This window comes from Silene latifolia, chromosome 9 (assembly GCF_048544455.1).
Source record: "Silene latifolia isolate original U9 population chromosome 9, ASM4854445v1, whole genome shotgun sequence".
In the NCBI taxonomy this organism is placed as follows: domain Eukaryota; kingdom Viridiplantae; phylum Streptophyta; class Magnoliopsida; order Caryophyllales; family Caryophyllaceae; genus Silene; species Silene latifolia.
This window is the reverse complement of record NC_133534.1, coordinates 150025118-150046838: the sequence shown is the minus strand read 5'-3', so window position 1 is coordinate 150046838 and position 21721 is coordinate 150025118.

Below are 21721 nucleotides of genomic sequence, written 5' to 3'. Positions count from 1 at the left end.
GGTCATCTCAAAATAATATATGTGATAATATATCCAAAAATCACTGGAAAATTCGAAGTTTAGCTAATTTTAGTCCGAAAATGACATTTTTACTCATAAAATCATATTTAAATGCCATTATTGTATAATATGAACAATAAAAATCCGTAAATTTAACCAAAATATCCTAAAACATTTTAGGACCATAAATTTTAACATGCATAAATTAATTTCGTGATATCTCATAATAACACTAATTATTCAAGTTTTATATGTTATTCTTATAACTCGGAAAAACTTTTAACCGATTTGCATGCAAACAACCATGGCTCTTGATACCGATTGATGGAAAAATAGATCTATATACTTACATATTCATATATGTTATAATTTAATTTGTCATAAAATTAACTAATGATCTTATGTATGCAAACTATTTAACAAAATATAGAAGAAATCATTCTTACATTGGAATTTCGGTTCATATGGGCACAAAAGAGATCTCCTTCTCTTTTGTTCTTGAGCGTTCCTTTTGGATGAACAAAGACCCAAGTGTATGATCTCTCCCAAGGAATTATACCCAAAGCACACACTTAAATAAAATCAATATTATAAATACTAGTACAATATTAATTTTGTAAGAAAATTGACCCAAAATAATTTTTTTTTGTCTCCTAAAACCGGGTAGGAGAAGGAGGAAGAAGGGAAAAATATTTTTATCTCTCTAAAAATATTTTTGATGAGATGAATGAATAATTATTCTCACACACACATGCATATGGTGAATAATAAAATTTAAGCAAAAGAACCCTTGTTCTTTTCTAGGTGAAACCGGGTAGGAGGGTGGAGGAAGGCCAATGCATGGGCTTGGTGCTCTTCCACAAGACACACTAGGTATGCATGCCTAGTTGTAGAAAAATGATTACATCTTCCACTAATTTTAATTAACATTATAAGAATATGTCAATTACACCCAATATTTCGGTCCATATGGATAACATGGAATCCATTTTATTTTTGTCAATTGTCAATATGTCACATGTCATATGTTGCATAAATTTGTTGTGCATTTTTAACATATTAAAAATCAACGTATTATTAAAAATACGTCACATACAAAAATTGACTTAGTAATTCATAATTACTTGTACCAAAATATTTTACCAATTTGTAAATCACAACAATTTGTATTTATAACAATCCATTCAAATTTAATTGTTTCCTTAAACAATAATTTCATCTGAGTAATGATACAATTCGATTACTCGGACCGTATCTCATTTTAATCAATTTCAATGTGATACGTAAATTTTACTTCCAAAATCGTCCGTCAATTTTCAAGTAATTTAATTAACTCGTAACATTATACGATTAATTAAATGATCAATTACGAGTGTTGCCCTATAGGTATGACCTAGGGGATCAACTGATCACCACCGTCGCACGACAGTAATGTCAAACTCTAGTCAGCCAATCATTACCGATATATGTTGATCAGTTGACAGTAAAAATATTACTTCCCAATTGTATTCTTTATAATGAGATTTAAACATGTGATCATCATGATCAACAGTCGTGATCGCATTATTGTCGGAGGACACATATTCCAACATATATCACCCCAGGGAAGGAGAAACGGGCGAAAGAAATCGGACATCTCACCCGGTCCGGACGTCCCTATCAGAATCCGAAAAATCCAACGGTCGTTCCAACAACGAATGACCAAATCGTCCCAGAGGTGGACACTCAACCAATGGCTCCCGAGAACTCAATCCTGAAACAGCTCCAGAAAGCAGAAGTCGAAATCTCAATTTGGCAACTGATCGCAACATCTTTTGAGCATCGACAGGCCTTGTTGCAGGCCTTGGGAAAATTAACCATGCCCTCCACCTCTTCCCCAGAAGAAATAGTGGCGCACATGACAAGGGATGCCCCTGATCTAAACGACCCGGTCGTCTTCTCCGACGAGGATATCCCTCCGTTCGGAGCCAATCATAACGTGGCCCTGTATATCACCGTACAATGCCTCTAGAAAAATATACCCATAGTCCTCGTGGATGACGGTTCCGCGATAAATGTCATTCCTCTCAAGACTGCCCACAAGCTGGGTATTAAGGAAGCTGACTTGGTCCCAACGAATCAAGGAGTACGCGCCTACGACGACACTCGTCGCAAGGTCGCCGGGCTTATCACTTTGACCGTCGCAACCGGAGCACTGGAAAGACAAACCAGTTTTCAAGCGGTCGACATCGACGCTTCCTTCAACATGCTCCTGGGACGTCCCTGGATTCACGCCGTCAAGGCAGTCACCTCAACTCTCCACCAGAAGATCAGGGTCCCCTTCAACGGGAAAACGATCACAATTCCCGCTTCCCCGATCAAAGCTGTCATGAGAAGAGGAGTAGCCTCCCAAGCCATTGAGGAGGACGACAGCGAAATGTGGGGTTTCCAAACCGTGAACGCCATAACTGATGAATTGACGCCCTCTGATGGTGACCCGTTCACCAACCTCACGGTCAACCGTATCATGATGCGTCAGGGTTATTTTCCGGGTTTGCCGCTCAATCCACTAAAGGACCCATTGCCTCCCTTGAAACAGGCTAAGGACCCCAACATTCCCTTTGGGCTGGGATACGAACCTACCGACGAAGATATCCAGAAGATGAACCTCCTAGTCCGAAAACGCAAGAAGCACGGAGTTATCCTCCGTCCTTACCATCTGAGTCTCAACGGGTACTTTGTCCCCGAGGGAGAGTCCGAGCTCTACCACAGCTTTCCGGAGGCAGTCTATGACTCTGTGGCCAGGGCTAGATACCCGGGAGTGGAAGTCTTCAAGGACTGCTACTTTATCCCCGATAACATCGAAGCCGCATCAACTGAGTCCAAGCCGTCACCATGCCTTGACGGACAAGCTGTCACACTCCTCTTTGGGGAAGATAACGTCAAACACCTCGACTATGAGGACATCATCAAAATCGCCCTGAAGGACAATCAATTTGATCCAACCGCCTTGATCTCCGATACCGACCCAGAGAAAGCTACCCAAGGCTGGAGGAAGACCGTCAAGTGGACCGATCGCCAAGGCCGCATTCTCAAGATAACAACTGGAGAAGGCCCTATGTTCAAGAAGGGAAGTGAGGAAGAGTCCGAGTCTGAGTCGGAGTCAGAGTCAGTCATAGCTCCTAACGCTCCCGATGTCCCAGTCAAGGTCCCCTTCCCACTGTTTTATCACAAAGTCGTGGCTGATTCAGAGGCTGAGTCTACTAGAGTCACCCCCACTCCCATGAAAGGTGACAACCTGGAGCTTGTTCCAGGGGCCACTTCCTCTGTTGCGTCGCCTCTGACCGACCACGAGATGTCAGTCCTTTCCGAGCTTTTCGCTCGTGTCAACTTAATGAACGCTAAGTTTGCTTATGACTCGTCTCATTTTAACTGCAGTGCAATTCTGAATGACTACGAGGAATTTGACTTGAGTGACTACCAACCCCACCTAGCCAAAGAACTTGACAAAAGGGAAACCAGAACTCCCATCATTAAGGAGACCGAACCTATTAACGTAGGAACCAATAATACACCTCAAGAACTTAGGATATGGACAACCCTGGACCCCTCGGAAAGACAATAGTTCATTGACCTCCTTCACGAATAAAAAGACGTGTTCGCCTGGTCTTACAGAGACATGCCTGGGATTGACAGACAAATTGCAGAGCACCGGATACCCATTAAACCCGGGGCTAAACCTGTGAAGCAGAAGCTACGCCGGATGCATCCTGAATGGGCCCTAAAAATCAAGGAAGAGGTGGATAAACAGTTCAAGGTTGGTTTCATCAAAGTGTCTGAATACTTTGATTAGGTGGCCAACATTGTGCCAGTACCAAAGAAAGACGGAAGAATTCGGGTTTGCGTCAACTTCAGGGATATGAACAACGCGAGTCCAAAGGACGACTTCCCTTTGCAACATGTTGACATTCTGGTGGACAATACTGCCGAGCATGCTCTCCTATCATTCATGGACGGGTATGCTGGGTACAACCATATTAAAATGGCTGAGGAAGACATGCACAAGACAACATTCACTACACAGTGGGGTACATATTGCTACACGGTCATGCCTTTCGGCCTCATCAACGCCGGGGCAACCTATCAAAGAACCGCTACTACTGTCCTACATGACATGATGCACAAGAAGGTAGAGGTATATGTCGATGACATGATTGTCAAATCAAAAGAACGGGACGGCCACATCAATGCCCTCCGGAAATTCTTCGCTCGTCTGCGGAAGTATAACATGAGACTAAATCCTCAGAAGTGTGCATTCGGGGTCACCTCCGGAAAACTCTTGGGACATGTCGTTAGCAAAAGAGGCATTGAGATTGATCCAACAGAAATCAAAGCCCTTCAAAAAATTCCTCGGCCTAGGAACGAGAAGGAGGATTCGTGGATTTCTCGACAAGTCCAATACATCAGCCGCTTCATTGCCAAGCTCACTATGATTTGTGAACCAATATTCAAAAAGCTTCGCGCCTCCGATCACACCGATTGGGACGATGACTATCAGAAGGCCTTCGACAGGATAAAGGAAATCCTATCCAAACCTCCTGTCCTCATGCCACCTCAACCGGGGATTCCTCTATCCATATTCCTGACTGTTACCAACACAGCCATGGGAGCAATGTTAGCACAAACAGTTGGCCACGAAGAATGAGCCATCTACTACATCAGCAAAAAGTTCATTGAGTACGAGACGAGGTATACCCAACTGGAAAAGACATACCTTGCCCTAGTATGGTCAATAAAGAAGCTGCGGCATTACATGCTTAGCTATACGGTCCACATCTACTCCAAGATGGACCCGGTTAAATACATCTTCGAAAAACCTGTACTAAACGGAAGGCTGTCTAAATGGACACTCATGCTGTCCGAATTTGACCTCAAGTTTGTACCCCTCAAGGTTATCAAGGGAAGGGCAGTTGCCGATTTCCTAGCAGAAAATCCCGTCAACGAGGATCCTACGACCGACACATGGTCACTTCCTGACGAGGACATCCTTTGTGCCGACTCCGACGCATGGGACCTATACTTCGATGGTGCATCTAATCTGAGAGGCTTCGGAGTAGGAATCCTCCTAATATCGCCAGAGGGAGAACACGTTCCAATCTCGGTGAAGCTGGACTTTGCCGTCACCAACAATGCTGCTGAATATGAAGCATGTCTCATCGGCCTACAAGCAGCCATCACACTTGGCATCAAGAGATTGAGGATCCATGGCGATTCCTCACTCATCATCAATCAGGTGTTCGGATCATGGAAAATCCGATCTGACAGCTTAGCTCCCTACCAAGCGAAGATCAGTCAAGAGTCCGAATTCTTCGACCAAGTCGACTACTTCCACCTGCCACGAGAGGAAAATCAATTTATTGATGCCTTGGCAAAACTTGCCGCTCTCGTCAACATACCTTACAAAATGACATCAATGCCCCTATGTGTCAAGAGAAGGAGCGAGCCAGCCCACATTTGTGCTATCATCGACGACGAGCAAAGCCATGACGAACCTTGGTACCAAGCCATCCTCAATTACAAAACCAAAAACGAATTCCCTCCCAACTCTAATCAAAGAGGACAAAGAGCCATCCGTTTACTTGCATCACAATTCGTGATAAACCAAAATCAACTCTACAAAAGAACACCCCAAGGAATTCTCCTCCTTTGCATTGACAATCACATAGCCAAAAAAGTCATGGGAGAGGTTCACGACGGAGAATGTGGCCCTCACATGAGTGCAATGATGCTTACACGGAAAATCATGCGGCTAGGTTACCACTGGACCACCATGGAAGCCGATTGCCGTAACTATGTCAAACGTTGCCACAATTGCCAAATCTTCGCTAACATACAACACAAACCACCATCCCTTTTATACACCATGACATCACCCTGGCCTTTCTCAACCTGGGGCATTGACATCATCGGGAAAGTCAACCTGATAGGCACCAAGGGGCATCGCTTCGTCCTCGTCGCCATCGACTACTTCACCAAATGGGTGGAAGCGCAGTCATATGCGGTCTTGACCACCAAACAAGTGGCCAAGTTCATTCAAAACAACATCATCTACCGATATAAGGTACCCCATGAAATCATCAGCAATCAAGGCTCTCACTTCCGGGCGTAAACTCAAGCTTTGCAGGACAAGTACAAAATCAAACGACATCGATCATCCCCCTACCGTCCCCAAACCAACGAAGCGGTGGAGGCAGCGAACAAAACTCTTGTCACCATTATCAAGAAAATTCAAGACAACTACCGCGATTGGCCGAGAAAACTCCCATTCGCACTCTGGGGATACCGAACCTCCATTCGAACACCGAAAGGCGTTACACCCTTCTATCTAGCATACGGTATGGAGGCCGTTCAACCGGTAGAGTTAGAGGTCCCATCTCTACGCATCCTATTAGAGAGTCAAGTCCCTGAGGCGGAATGGACTCGTCGAAGGTACGAGCAACTCACTCTTCTAGACGAACGGCGACTCAACGCCTTGCACAACGTCCAGCTTTACCAACGACGTATACAACGGGCATTCAACAAGAAGGTCAAACCCAGAAACATCCAAGAGGGCGACTTGGTCCTCAAGTCAGTTCGAGCACCGCTACCCGTCGATCCGAGGGGAAAATTCAAACCTAACTGGGCCGGGCCATACCTGGTCAAGAAAATACTTTCGAGGGGCGCAGTGAGACTGAGTGACCTAGATGGGGAAGACTTTACAAACCCGACCAACCTAGACCAACTCAAGAAGTACTACCCTTGAACCATAACAACCAACAACCTAGCCTGGTTTTGCAACTAGCAACGACCTCAACCCTTTTCAAGTCAAATTCCTCAATGTGTTCTGAGTTGAAATTTCATGTTTTATCGAGTCTAAGTTGCGGCACCTTGCCCGTTTCGAATGTCCTTTAATCTGTCAAAGGCAACGTCCATTTGCACTAAAACAAAACAACCCCCTGAACTACGAGCATGGTTTGATTTCGCCTCTTCAGGTGGATACGTAGGCAGTCCCTCTTATGCATGAGGGATACAATCACAAAACCCAATCAAATTCACAAAACGTTTCGAACTACGATCATGGTTTGATTTCACCCCTCCAGGTGAATACGTAGGCAGTCCTTTCTTATACAAGGAGGATACAACCATCCTCATACAAAAAATCCCCACGTACAAAACATCCCAAAAAAAAAGAGAAAAGGGAAAACCATTCCCTTTTTCCCACAAAAATACAAAAATGAGCCTTTCTCCCTTTCCACAAAATACCACTTTCCCAAGTGCAATTGTTTAGGACGATTCAAATTGAATTGCCTTCACCAAATGGATGGAAGAAACAAGCGTTCACAATTTTCGACACAAGCAATCCTCTTATTTAGTTAATAATGGGAGGGATTCCAATTTCAAAAATAAAGCTCGACGAGTCTACAACTTGTCAAAGCTAAGGTCTCAACTAACACACCTCACATAATAAAACTAGCACAAAATACACAATAACTAGCTAGTACAACATAATAAAAAGCTACAACAATAATACAAGATAATAATAAAACTGGTATTGGAGGTCTTCACTCTTCCATTCTACCCTTGCCTTTTCCCTAGAGGTACATCTTCCCCTTGTTCTTCTTGTTGGCCCGCCTAGCATGGACATCTTCCTCGGAACGGATCCTAAATGGATCTAAGACGGCGACGGCCTCCGATCTAGCACAATACCCCATATTCGACCCGAAAAGAGCCAGAGTATGGCCCACCATATTCTTGGGGCCGGAACTCCTCCTCTTCGGTGGTCTCATCACATCGGGGGTAGCTCCATCAACATACTCCTCAAAGAAGGCACGTTTGGCCTTGCCAACCTCTCGGTACTTCAAGTCGACAACCTCGTCCTTACGGAATTTAGACCTCTCTTCCAAGGATGGAGTACGTGACCACTTGACATAAGCGGGAGTCACCCATGTCGTGGCAGCGGGGTTTGGCATTTCCCAAAGCGGCCGAGTGGCCCACCACCTTTCGAAGAACTCCACAAGCTCGGAGTTCCGGAAAATATTCTCTTGGACAAGAGTATTGATGTGATCATAATTAGAGCATATTTAGTCCCCGAATTAGCCTTGTTCCCATGCTTTTTAGTGCATATTTGGGTCATTTATTGTCTTTAGTTCTTTGTTTTGCATATTCTTTGAGGTTTTGTGTCCTTGGTACGAAAGGAGTGCAAACCTGGAATTTTCATGGCAAAATAAGGCTAAATTGATTGAATTCAATGACTAAGCATCAACGAGAGACAAGATTAGAAGGCCTTTGTACATCCTATAGTAGATGGGCAATGATGGAAAAGATCCTTGCATCCCCGAGGAAATTCTCAAGGATTCTATGAAGCAAAAGGAAGAAAAAAAGAAGGAATGAAGCTGTTTAACAATCCATGCGGATTGCCCTGAAGACGCCCGTCCACCACCCACAATCCGAGCGTCTTCCTCCACAAGACGCCCGGGCAAAACCTCCACAAGACGCCCGTCTTCACCCCCTGGACGCCCGTCCAGGAACAGCCAAATCCGCCCGTCCCGTGCCAAAGACGCCCAGATTCTCAGACAGTACTTTCGTCTTCTACAAGCTTCAAGGAAGGATGCGCATCTTTTTCTAAGACCGGAGAAAAAGAGACCGGAGTCTCCCTAGAGACCGGCGATTCCTCAAGGACTTAATCATCATTTAAGCCCTTAGTAAACCCTAATTTATGTACCTAATCCCCACTATAAATACCCCATTAGTCTAATTAGAAGAGGATGTTCTTCTTAGCAACCTTTAGAGTAGTTAATATCAATCAAATCTCTCTTTAATTTTGTAATCAACATTTAATCAAGTTTTAATACAAGTTTTATTTCCTTAATCTCTCTCTTGTTCATCCTTTATTTTGGGTAATTGAAGATTATTTGGGTTATTATTGGGAGATTGACAACCTTCCAATCAAGCATCAAGTACTTCTTTTATTCTTTGCTTTATTATTGGAATCATTAGTAGGTATAATTATCTTAATCCCTTTTTAATTATTGAAAAAAACTTTCATTTATTCATCATGTTTTACTTTGTTGGTATGATTGACAACCTTGCTAGCACGTTCAACATGATAATGAGTGAGTAGTCTCTTAGCTAGGGTTAATGGGTAATTAGGGGAAACAAACATGGGGAATGATTCATGCTTAAATTATTATACTTTCATAGTTTATTTGCTTGCTTATTGTGATCTCAACTTATGCACATGTTATGTTTGATGAAATGCGAGCCTATGAATCCTTGCGTTTTTTACCAATCACCTATCTTTTCAATGAGACTTGTAAGACATAAACCAACTCGAGTCTCATTAGACCATGCATATAGTTGAGTAGGGAAGATTAAGTCGACTTGTAGGTGTTGTACAATCTAATTGATTCGGCTCCGGGACCCAAACTTTCCTAGGATTGTAAGATATAAACCAACTCGATCCATCACAACAATAATTGCTTGCTTATAATTTGACAATATGTTTGTATGATCAATTCTCATGAATCCCCTACGAGTCCATGACACCCTAGCACCTTTTATCAATTGTTTACACCCCTTTTAATTCATTTTGCTTGTTTACGTTTATTGCTATTTAGTTTAGTGATCTTCTACTTCAAACCCCAATAGTGACACCCTTAGACACCACTAGTTGCAATAGAAATCTTATCTCAATTCCCGTCCCTTGGGATCCGACCTTTACTTGCCTCTTTACTAATTGTAGAGTTGCTGGTGAAGTTATAAATTGTGTTTTGGTCTAGGTGCTCCTAACGACAAGTACTGAAACTAAACCCCTCACGAGGGTTCACGACCAAAAATGGCGCCGTTGCCGAGGACGGTGTTAACTTGATTTAGATTTTCTTAAATTGTTATTAGTTGTATCTTTCTTTGCCTTGGGGAACTAAAACTCCTCAAGGTTTGTTCTAAATATTTTCAAGTTGTTTGACATTTTGCAAGATGGACCTTATAGATTGTTTTGTAGAGGACCACTTAAGCATACCTTGCTTCAAAGATCCCATGCAAGCATTGGAAGCCTTGGAAGCAAGTGAGGCTAAAAATATGTATTGGGAATTGGAGGTAGATCTTTTTGAGGCCGCTCTAGCTAACAAAGAACTTACTCATGCACAATCCAAATTAGTAGATAACATCCTTGTGAAAGCATGTCAACCTATAGAAGATGAGCAATCCGTCCTAGAAGACATCTTACAAGCTCAAGAGCAAGAGGAATTCATCATGGAATTCGAATGTGACAAGATGGATGAGGATGAAGAACAAGTTGAATATGCCATGAGAATGGAATGTCTAATGGAGATGGAGAAAATTCTCAATGAACCTTCAAAGGAGGAAAGTGAGGTACAAACCCCTACTCTAAAACCCCTTCCCCCAAATTTGAAATACGCTTACCTTGATGAATCAAAGACCAAACCCGTAATTGTTAATGATAGACTTGATGAGAACCAATTGGGAAAATTGCTTGATGTGTTGAAACAACATGAGAAGGCTATAGGTTATAGTCTAGATGACCTTAAGGGGATAAGTCCCAACTTTTGCATGCATAGAATTCATCTAGAGGAGGACCATAGACCTACCATTCAACCTCAAAGAAGATTAAACCCCCACATGCAAGAAGTTGTCAAAGGAGAGGTTATGAAATTACTTGATGCGGGAATCATATATCCCATATCGGATTCTTTGTGGGTTAGCCCCGTTCAAGTGGTACCTAAGAAAGGAGGTACCACGGTGGTGACAAACGAAAAGAATGAGTTAATACCCACAAGAAAGATCACCGGTTGGCGTATGTGTATTGACTATCGAAAATTGAATTCCGCAACAAGAAAGGATCATTTCCCCCACCATTCATTGACCAAATGATTGAGAGGTTAGCCTCCAACAAATTCTTTTGTTACCTTGACGGGTATTCGGGATTCTTCCAAATCCCTATACACCCGGATGACCAACATAAGACCATCTTCACATGCCCTTATGGTACTTTTGGATATAGGAGGATGCCTTTTGGTTTATGTAATGCCCCCGCCACTTTCCAAAGATACATGATGAGTGTCTTCTCCGACTACCTAGAGACCATAATGGAAGTTTTTATGGATGATTTTAGCGTCTATGGAAAGGACTTTGACTCATGTTTGCATAATCTTTCTCTTGTATTGCAAAAATGTGAAGATGTTAGTCTTGTTTTAAATTGGGAAAAGTGTCACTTCATGGTCAATGAAGGAATTGTTTTGGGTCATTTAATTTCGGAAAAGGGCATCGAGTTTGATAAGGCTAAGGTTGAGGTGATAGAGAAACTCCCACCTCCCGTAAATGTTAGAGGGATGAGAAGTTTTCTCAGTCACGCGGGTTTTTATCGCCGTTTCATAAAAGATTTTTCAAAAATAGCGAAACCCCTAACTCAACTCTTACTTAAATATGCCCAATTCCATTTCACTGATGAGTGTGTTGAAGCCTTTAATAGAATCAAGGAAGCACTAATCTCGGCACCGATCATTCAACCTCCAAATTGGGAACTACCGTTCGAGATTATGTGTGATGCTAGTAACTACGCCGTTGGAGTGGTTCTTGGCCAACGGATAGGAAGAGCTCTTCATGCCATCTATTATATAAGCAAAACTCTTGATCCCTCCCAAGTGAATTATGATACCACCGAAAAAGAGCTTCTTGCCATTGTCTATGCTTTGGACAAATTCCGTTCCTACTTACTTGGATCCAAGGTGATTGTCTTTTCGGATCACCGTGCTCTCCGACATCTCTTGATAAAGAAGGAGGCAAAACCAAGGTTGTTGAGATGGATTTTACTTCTTCAAGAATTTGACTTGGAAATAAGAGATAAGAAAGGAGCCGAAAATGTAGTGGCGGATCACTTGTCAAGGATCCGGTTTCATGATGAACAAGGAGAAACACCGATCAATGACTCATTTCCCGACGATATCTTGATGGCCATTCAAACACAACTTGAAAGGCACATCACCCCATGGTTTGCCGATTATGCCAACTATATTGTTGGAAGAGTACTCCCTCCAAATTTGAACTACAACCAAAGAAAGAGGTTCTTATTCGAAGTAAAGAGGTACTTTTGGGATGACCTAAACCTCTACAAAGAGTGTAGTGATGGGCTCTACCGGAGATGCATCCCTCAATGTGAAGTCTAAGGAATCTTGGAAGGGTGTCACTCATCACCCTACGGTGGGCACCATGGAGCAAGGAGGACCATTGCAAAAATTCTTCAATCGGGCTTCTATTGGCCTACAATGTTTCAAGACACAAGGGAATTCATCATTCATTGTGATGCTTGTCAAAGAACGGGGAATATCTCTTGGAGGAACGAAATGCCACAAAGGGGCATTCTAGAGGAGGAGATCTTCGATGTTTGGGGGATCGACTACCAAGGTCTGTTTGTGACATCCAATGGAAATAAGTATATCCTTGTGGACGTAGACTACATCTCAAAAGTGGGTGGAGGCAATTGCCACTCCAAACGATGATGCAAAAACGATCACCAAGCTCTTCAAGAAAATAATCTTTCCAAGATTTGGAGTTCCTAGAGCAATCATAAGTGATGGAGGAACGCATTTTCATGAAAAGAAGCTCGCATCTCTTTTGACCAAGTATGGTGTCCAACATAGAACCGGCTTGGGATATCATCCCCAAACAAGCGGTCAAGTTGAAGTTTCGAATAGAGAGATCAAGCAAATTCTTGAGAAAGTTGTAAACAAGACCCGAAAAGATTGGAGCACAAAGCTTGATGACGCTCTTTGGGCTTATAGGACGACCTATAAGACTCTCATAGGAGCCTCCCCTTACAAGCTTGTTTATGGAAAAGCATGCCACTTGCCAATCGAATTGGAGTACAAAGCTTTTTGGGCAATCCGAGCACTTAACCTTGATCTCAAATTAAGTGGTCAAAAGAGGATGATTCAAATTCAAGAGTTGGAGGAATTCCGACTACAATCCTATGAGAATGCCAAGATCTACAAGGAAAGGACTAGATTGCTCCACGATAAGAGGATTAAACAAAAAGCCTTGCACAGAGGGGATAAAATCCTTCTATTCAATTCCCGCTGCCGACTTTTTTTTTATTTCAAAATCCCCATATTTTCCAACTTCGGTTATCACATAGGGACCCATCCATCTAGAGTTCAACTTTCCCGGCGGAAGATGGAAGCAAGTTCAAGGTCAATGGTCAAAGATTAAAGCCATACTATGAGGGAGCGTTTATTGGAGAGGTCGAGGTCACCTACCTCGGGCCTCCTCATCCTTGAAAGAATCATCAAAAGGGAGAGTTTGGTGGAGTCCTCCCTAAACCACCACTTGTGAATATACTAACCCTCTAACTTATATTTGTTGGAGTTAGTGTCCTCCACAATAGTGCGTTAACATAATAAATCTCATTAATAGAATATCATCAGATATTTAATTATTTGATCCTCGTCAGTTGATTAACGTAAATCGATAACGGTTGGCTGACTAGAGTTTGACGTTATTGTCGTGAGACGGCGGTGATCAATCGCCCCTTTCGGTCACACCTAAAGGAACGAACCCAAATTGATAACTAATTAATTGTATGAGATACAATTTATTTAGTCCCTTGATTTATCGACTAAGAGGTTAGTCGATTATTATTAGAGAGATTTCGAGTTGCGAACTCGAGGAGCGGCAGTTATTATTTAATTATGCGATAATTAAATAATAAGTTTTGGGAAACGGGTTTTAGTTAATTAACTGTTAATTTACTAAAATTGTACTAATTGACTAATGTGATTAATATTAGTACGTAAATAATATGTGTAGTGGTACACGTATATTTACGGAGTGAATTGGACGAATTTATTATGGAAGCATTTAAACATGATACGATGTTTAAAATGAGAAATTACACGGATTTGTGCGACAAATATAAAAACCAACGTGGACCCGTATATGGTCATGTGGACCGTGTAAAATAAGTGTAATGGATGATTACTTACATAATCATTTTACCTTATTTTGTATACTACCATAATATATGTCTTATACTACATTTTGCATGTGATGTAAGATAAAAATATAAAACAAAAATTGTCCACTTGATGACACTCCACCCGCCACTTCCATTTCCCATTCTACACTCCATATATTTGTTCACTACTCCACTCTACCTCTTACACAATTCATTATTTTGCATGTGAACAAAACTTCCTCCATCTCTCTACAAATTCTCTAGTATGCATTATTACTAAGAATAGTTAGTAATATTACTAGTATTATTATCAAGGGCACATATTAATAAGTTACTAGTTCTTACTTATTAATATTATTTGGGTTGTTCTTGGGTGCTACTTGGAGGAGACTTTCTAGTTGAAGGTTATACAAGGAGGATCATCCACATATATTTAGCTCAAGAACAAATTAGTAAGGAGAACTAATTTGTGCCCATTTTACCTTATAATCAATGTAAGGAAATTGTTTTTCCTTATACTTTGTTTTTATGCTTTCATATTAACATGCATGTTACATAGATCACATAAACATCAATTTATGAGATAAATTAATTTTATTAGAGAGTCTAATATGGATCTATGATCTTTCAAGTGGTATCAGAGCATAGGCTTGTAATTTGCATGTTGATTTTAAGCATTTTTATGAATTATGAGATAATTAGTAAAAACTCAAAAATTGTGTTAGAAGAGGTTTTGGCACGAAATTTTTGGTACATGCATACCTACTGATCTCAAAAGGTTTGTGGAATTTTTTGGTGATTTGTCAAGTAATTTTGCTAATTTTAATGATTTTTGGTAGAAAACCGAGTCAAAATGTCGCATTTTAGTGAAAAATTGACTAAAATTAGTTAAATGTTGATTCGGTGCATGGCCTTTTTATGGTATTTCATGCATGTTTTCTACTGATTGTATGCAAAAGGTTGAAGGTTGGTTCGAATTTTTTGCATGTTTATTGATTTTTTGAGTAAAAAGTCGATAAAAGTCAAATTAATTAATCATTATTTCGAAATTTTTGATTCTGCCCATGATAAATTTATGTACATTTAAGAATATTATTTAAATGTCAAAAGTGATTTTGCATGTGTGTTTTCACTTTGTTTTGATGATTTATTGGTTTTAGTGGTTAAAAACCGATAAATATCGATCTTTTTCTTCACAAAATTTATCCGAAATTTTTGGGCAATTTTTATGACTTTTTGGTGTTCTTGGGAGTGTTCCAGAATACTAAAAATTTTTGTTTCAATTGTTTGGGTAATTTTTCAATTATTTTGGATTTTTACTTAAATATTATGATTTTTCCGATTTAATTAGCAAATTATCACCAAACCAAACTAATAATTTGTCATAAAATTAGTGAGGACTAATTTTGAGGTTCAAAACAGTTTGGACTATTAGTTTGGACTTAAATGAGATTTAAGAGTTAATTATTGATTTTTACATGTTAAAAATCGATTAAATCCACAAAACCGAGATGGATACCAATGAAGATAGGTAGGGCGATTTTGGCATCATATTTACAGCATTTTAAGCATATTTATTTAAGTTGAATGAATGATTGTCATTTATTTAAAGTATTTATCTTTTGTACCTAGTATGGCCTAGTTATTTTTAATCGTTATTACCCGAAATGAATGGGAATATCGATTTGTTTGTAATTAAATACGATCTCGTATCGTCGGTTTGTAATTAATTAATAGTTTCGTTCATTTTATTAATTAATGTATAATAGGAATAGCTATGTAATTAATTTGTAATAGTTATTTTACCGGCGTTTCCAAAAGACGGATTACAACGAGATGGAGTCTTTTTTTGGAAGGTGTTCCAAATCCCACAAGGAAGAGCCACTTAAGGAATGAAGAGGCAAGGGACCAAGGAGTTGGTTTCCGAAGTGTAATAGACTAGTTGTTTATTAACTAGGAGGCCATACTAGGATTTAATCATATGCTTACATGTTTGCTTGTTTTATTTTCGCGCATGCCAAAATCGCCATTCACATGCATTTTATTTTTCGCGGTTGTCAATTCACGTCATTTACATTCACTGAATTAATTCACTTATAAGGAATTTATGACTAAATTGACAAGATCTCTCACTTAACTAAAATTGAGATTAGCCTTACCAATTAGTAACACCTATGAATCTCTTGTTCATTAGAGCCACGCTCGCCCAAGCGGGGTGTTCTCTTTTTACCTTGGGTAAGTAGGGTGGTAAGCGGTTATCACACGCCAAAATTGGTTGGACTCAACGGGATATAAGACGGTCTTGTGTTCCGGGGCTAGTAGATAAATTTGAGGAAATTTGTCGACCAAGAGTTCTAGAGGTAGAATTAGTCAACGTGACTTACCGAATTTACGCAATTATGGGATGTTTCGCCCAAGCGATGCTCATTTTTGTTTAATATTTGGGTCTTGGAATCATTTATATAATTTAGTGGGAGGTCATTATATAAATGCTAAAACTTGCTAAACATGTTTTTACAAGTAATTTTTAAAACAATGAATGTTAATTTTCCCTTTTTGTTGTAGCATTTTAATTCGCAATGGCAACTTCATCAACTCCATCGACTACTTCACTAGGCAAAGATTCATGGCTAAGGTCCGTAATGGACAAATGTATTTTAAAAGATGACGGTAGTAACTTTCTTGAATGGGAATCCAACATCAAAAGTGCCGCGTTGTCCGACAATGTGCTCACTTACTTGACCGATGCTCCTCCTATTGAGCCCGGTGCAAGAGCTTCATCGGCGGTGCGGACCGCCCATGTTGACTATGTGAGGATGTTGAATGATATCAAGAATGTGTTGATATGGTCAATATCGCCAAACCTCAAGCTATCATGCATTTCTTTAAATGCTTACGAGATATTCACTCGTATGATCACTATGTTTTCACAAACACCTAAAGTCCGTCAATACGATGCGGCGGCACGCTTCTTTGAAGCTAAGCTTGAGAGGGGCCAAAAGGTTGGTCCCCATGTCCTTAAAATGGTCGAATATGTTGACATCCTAGAGCGTCTAGGGTGTAAGATTCCTAAAACTCTTGTGGTGGATCGTATCCTTCACTCACTCCCCACCAAGTTTGCCCACTTTAGGGTAAACTACAACATGAATGGTATGGATAAGAGTTACCATGAAATTCATGCACTCCTCACCCAAGCGGAGAGGGATATGGAGGCTAGTGGGAGTGAAAAGGGAGATGTTTTAACCATGAAGTTAAAGAACATGTCTCTTGGAGTCAAGAAAGGAAAAGGGAAAGAAAAGTCCCAATTCAAGAAATCGTCAAAGAAAATTGACAAGGGAAAGGGGAAGGCCGTTGTGAATGGCAATCCCAAGGCAAAAAGTGTCAAGCTCTCCGAGGCCGAATGTTTCCATTGTAATGGGAAGGGGCATTATAGGAGGAGTTGTCCCAAATACTTGGAGGATCTCAAGGAAGGGCGTGTGACGCCTATTGGTATGATTTCTCTCTCTATGTGATAGACGTTAATTATGCTTGTACTTCCACTTGGGTACTTGATACCGGATGTGGCTCTCACCTTTGTAACCATTTGCGGGGTATAAGGGACGTGCAAGCACTAGCAAAAGGTGATGTGGATCTCCGCATGGGCAATGGAGCTAGAGTAGCCGCCGTTGCCGTAGGGACCTATGTGCTCACTTTAGCTAGTGGTTTAGAGTTGTATTTAAATAAGTGTTATTTTGTACCAACTTTAACTAAGAACATCATCTCCATTTCCGCGTTAGACGCGGAAGGCTTTTGTTTTATGATTAAGGACAAGTGTTGTACTTTTTCTTTAAATGATGTGGTTTATGGCAAGGCCATTTCAATTGGAGGCATTTATGTTTTAAATGATGTTAATGACGTTTATCATATGGAAACTAAAAAGCTCAAAAGGGTGATCCAAACGAATCCTACCTTTGGCATTGTCGTTTAGGCCACATAAACGAAAGACGCATTAAGAGACTTGCTTCATCAAAAGTGCTCAAACCATTTGGTTTCGAATCTTATGGTACATGCGAGTCTTGCCTTTTAGGCAAGATGACTCGTGCACCTTTTTGCGGGAAAAGGGACACGAGCTAGTGAGGTTTTGGCTCTCATACACACGGATGTGTGTGGACCATTAACCATCACCGCTAGAGGAGGTTTTCTCTACTTCATTACTTTTACTGATGACTTAAGTAGATATGGGTATGTCTACTTAATGAAGAACAAAAGTGAAGCCTTTGACAAGTTCAAAGAGTTTCAAAAGGAAGTAGAGAACCAATTGGATAAAAAGATAAAGACTCTACGGTCCGACCGTGGTGGTGAGTATCTAAATATTGAATTTGATTCACACCTAAAAGATTGTGGTATAGTATCACAATGGACTCCTCCTGGCACACCGCAATTAAATGGTGTGGCCGAAAGGAGAAACCGAACTTTACTTGATATGGTTCGGTCAATGATGAGTCTAACTAGCTTCCTAGTTCATTTTGGGGTTTTGCACTCTTGTCTGCAGTATTTTCACTAAATCGAAGCCCGACTAAAGCGGCCGATAAGACTCCATATGAGATATGGACATGGAGAGTCCCTCATTTGTCATTCATGCGTATTTGGGGTTGCGAAGCGTACGTTAAGATCAAGTCTGACAATAAGCTTGCACCCAGGTCTGACAAATGTCTTTTTGTAGGATATCCAAGGGAAACACGTGGCTATTACTTCTACAATAAACACGAGAACAAAGTGTTTGTGGCTCGTGATCTTTGTCTTCCTAGAAAAGGAATTTATTTCTAGGAGACAGAGTGGGAGAAAATTTGAACTTGAAGAAGTTCGAGAGCCACAAACCGAGAATGAGGTAGAGGAGAACGTGGAGGATAGCATTCCCTCTTCCACTGAAACGGTAATTATTCCTAGAAAGTCAAGTAGGATTTCTAATCCACCTGATCGCTACCTTGGTAACATCGAAGAGGATGGTGTTTTGTTACTTCTTGAAAGTAATGAACCCACTACCTACAAATCGGCCATGTCTAGTCCCGACTCCTCGCTTTGGCTAGAAGCCATGCGGTCCGAAATGGATTCCATGTACGAGAACCAAGTATGGGACTTGGTGGATTTACCTGAGGGAGTGCGACCTCTTCAGTGTAAATGGATATACAAAATTAAAATCGGCGTGGATAAACATGTGGATGTTTACAAAGCTAGATTGGTGGCAAAAGGTTTCACCCAAGTTCATGGTTTACACTATGACGAAACCTTCGCTCCAGTCGCTATGCTAAGGTCCATTAGGATAATCTTAGCGGTTGCCGCATTTCATGATTATGAGATATGGCAAATGGATGTCAAAACCGCCTTCTTGAATGGGATTCTAGAAGAAGAGGTGTACATGATACAACCCGAAGGTTTTGTGGATACATCTAACCCTAAGAAGGTGTGTAAGCTCAAGAAGTCCATTTATGGTCTTAAGCAAGCATCTAGGAGTTGGAATCATCGCTTTGATCATGTCATTAAACAATACGGATTCACTAGAAGTGTGGAAGAACCGTGTTTATACATGAAGTTTAGTGGGAGTAAGGTTGTATTCCTTGTCCTATATGTGGATGACATATTGCTCATTGGGAATGACATTCCATCGCTCACTTCCGTTAAGGAGTGGCTAGGGAAACACTTCCAAATGAAGGACTTGGGAGAGGCACAACGAATCTTAGGTATCCGGATCTATAGGGATAGGTCCAAGAGGATACTAGCATTGAGTCAAGAAGCTTATATTGACAAAGTTCTTGACCGGTTCAATATGAAAGACTCCAAGAGAGGATTTCTACCTATGGGCCAAGGGATTACTTTGAGCAAGTCACAGTCTCCCTCTACCCCTAAGGAAATTGAACACATGAAGACCGTCCCTTATGCTTCCGCTGTTGGGTCTATCATGTATGCTATGATTTGCACTCGTCCCGACGTTGCGTATGCCTTGAGCATGACAAGTCGGTATCAAGCCAAGCCTGGTGAGAGTCACTGGATAGCCGTAAAGAACATCCTTAAGTACTTGAGAAGAACTAAGGATTCGTTCTTAGTGTTTGGAGGAGAAACTGAGTTGTGTGTAAGAGGTTACACGGACGCAAGTTTCCAAGCGATCGGGATGACATGAAATCCCAATCCGGCTACGTTTTTATGCTAAATGGAGGAGCTGTTTCTTTGGAAGAGCTTCAAGCAAAGTGTTCTGCGGATTCTACAACAGAGGTGAGTACCTTGCGGCGTACGAGGCTGCGAAGGAAGTTTGTTTGGATTAGGCAATTCATGGAGGGGCTAGGAGTAGTCCATTCCGCCAAAGATCCTATCACTCTATATTGTGATAACAGTGGAGCTATTTTTCAAGCCAAAGAGCCTAAGTCTAGTAACAAATCTAGACACATTGAAAGGAAATACCATGTAATTAGAGATTATGTGGAAAGGAAGGAAATTGACATTTGTAAGGTTGGGGCAGATGACAACATTGCTGATCCTTTAACCAAGCCTTTATCAAAGGCTAAGCATGATGGTCATGTCGTCTCTATGGGATTGAGACGAGTACCAGATTTTCTTTAGATTATGGATATGTAATAATTGGATAGTGTATCTTTTATTATATATATGATAATCATATTCATTGTTTTCGTATTCATTCTTTTATGAATTTTTATTTAGTGTGACTAAATTTTAATACCTTGTTTATCCGAATAAGTTGTGGAGACAATGTTGAACACTATTCAAGTGAATAAGATGAACATTGTATTTTGTCCCTAGTCACTTAATGAGGTGACGTCTCGGAGTGACTAGATTGTGAGTCGATTGATGGTTGTTCAACACCATAAGGTCATATATGATGACTGGTCGATTACATAGGCGGAGTGTGTGACACTTTTTGGGACGGTGACCATTTAGAGAGTCCCTAAGTTCTATTATAGACGCCTTGTCGTGGCGGGGATCTCTAAGATGTTCTAATGAGTCGATTCTTTTGATTGGAGACTATTATACGAGCAGGTGCGATTTCCGAGTGACTTTGGTTTTTGTCCTAGGTCGTGCCGTGAAAGGAGGCCAAAAGGGCATTTACTAGGTCATGGTGAGCTGTATTGTGCAATAGGATAGATAGGGCATACAGAAATTGTCCACCCACGTTGGGTAACTATATCTCAAGGCCACTCGAGGAGTTAATGACTACAAATGCGTGGCCACGCTCGGGAAGTCTGTGAGAGATTTTTCCGGTCAGGTAGTCACACTCCGATCGAGAAAACCACTCGCGATGTGTTCATGTGCAAGTGCGACCTGAAAGACACCTTGCATTGAGTGGGAGATTAAAACGGACAAGAGAATTGGTAGCGCACACCTTGTGTCGGACAAGTGGGAGATTGTTGGAGTTAGTGTCCTCCACAATAGTGCGTTAACATAATAAATCTCATTAATAGAATATCATCCGATATTTAATTATTTGATCCTCGTCAGTTGATTAACGTAAATCGATAACGGTTGGCTACTAGAGTTTGACGTTATTGTCGTGAGACGGCGGTGATCAACCGACCCCTTTCGGTCACACCTAAAGGAACGAACCCAAATTGATAACTAATTAATTGTATGAGATACAATTTATTTAGTCCCTTGATTTATCGACTAAGAGGTTAGTCGATTATTATTAGAGAGATTTCGAGTTGCGAACTCGAGGAGCGGCAGTTATTATTTAATTATGCGATAATT